At 60.3% G+C, this 667-nt stretch overlaps 1 non-coding gene across 1 annotated transcript in view; it reads left to right on the plus strand.

Moving 5' to 3' along the window:
* The first annotated feature begins 540 nt into the window (after nucleotides 1–540).
* Nucleotides 541–667, plus strand: part of LOC136682474 (5.8S ribosomal RNA) — a 154-nt gene continuing 27 nt past the window's right edge. Inside the window, exon 1 of the ribosomal RNA XR_010798655.1 lies at nucleotides 541–667. This exon is cut by the window's right edge and continues 27 nt beyond it. This is a non-coding gene — a ribosomal RNA (5.8S ribosomal RNA).

Raw genomic sequence — 667 nt, forward strand, 5'->3', positions numbered from 1 at the left:
TAAGAGCGCATGCAAATACCCCGATGTTGGCTTCGCAGAGACGGACCGTATAATAGTCTAAGGCCGGTGCGCGAGTTGAAGGGGCCTCACGAACCCCGGATGCGTTTAAACACCCGAAGGAGACGGCCGGTGCCCGCCGGTCCTGACTAGGTGGGATCTACCCAGCGCCTTCCCCTAAGCGGGGGACTTGGGAGCGTACCACCGGGCCTCGCTCATACCCTCCGGGGTGGAGAGCTTGGCTTTGAGCGCACGCCTGAATGCCTTAGACCGGGACCCGTAACGCAGCGAACCAAACCCTGGGCCTCGCCGGGAACGGTGGGGCCTAGACCCGGTCTCCTAAACCACGTAAGTCTCGGGCACCTACTCGGGCGATCGTCCCCCGGGCCGTAACTCCTCGGTCCGGTGGTGACGCCCAGGTTCAATGACCTTCCCCCCTCCACGGGGGGGAAGGCACCCGGCTTGAAATATTGTCAAACGTTGTCTCGTGTTCGAATGGCTTCCTTCGCCCGGCCTGTAACGGGCCGGGCACAAACCTCATACAACTCTTAGCGGTGGATCACTTGGCTCGTGCATCGATGAAGAACGCGGTAACCTGCGTTAAATAATGTGAATTGCAGAACACAGATCATCGATATTTCGAACGCACATGGCGGCCGCGGGGGTCCAT

This window comes from Hoplias malabaricus, unplaced genomic scaffold, assembly GCF_029633855.1.
Source record: "Hoplias malabaricus isolate fHopMal1 unplaced genomic scaffold, fHopMal1.hap1 scaffold_114, whole genome shotgun sequence".
Classification (NCBI taxonomy): Eukaryota; Metazoa; Chordata; class Actinopteri; order Characiformes; family Erythrinidae; genus Hoplias; species Hoplias malabaricus.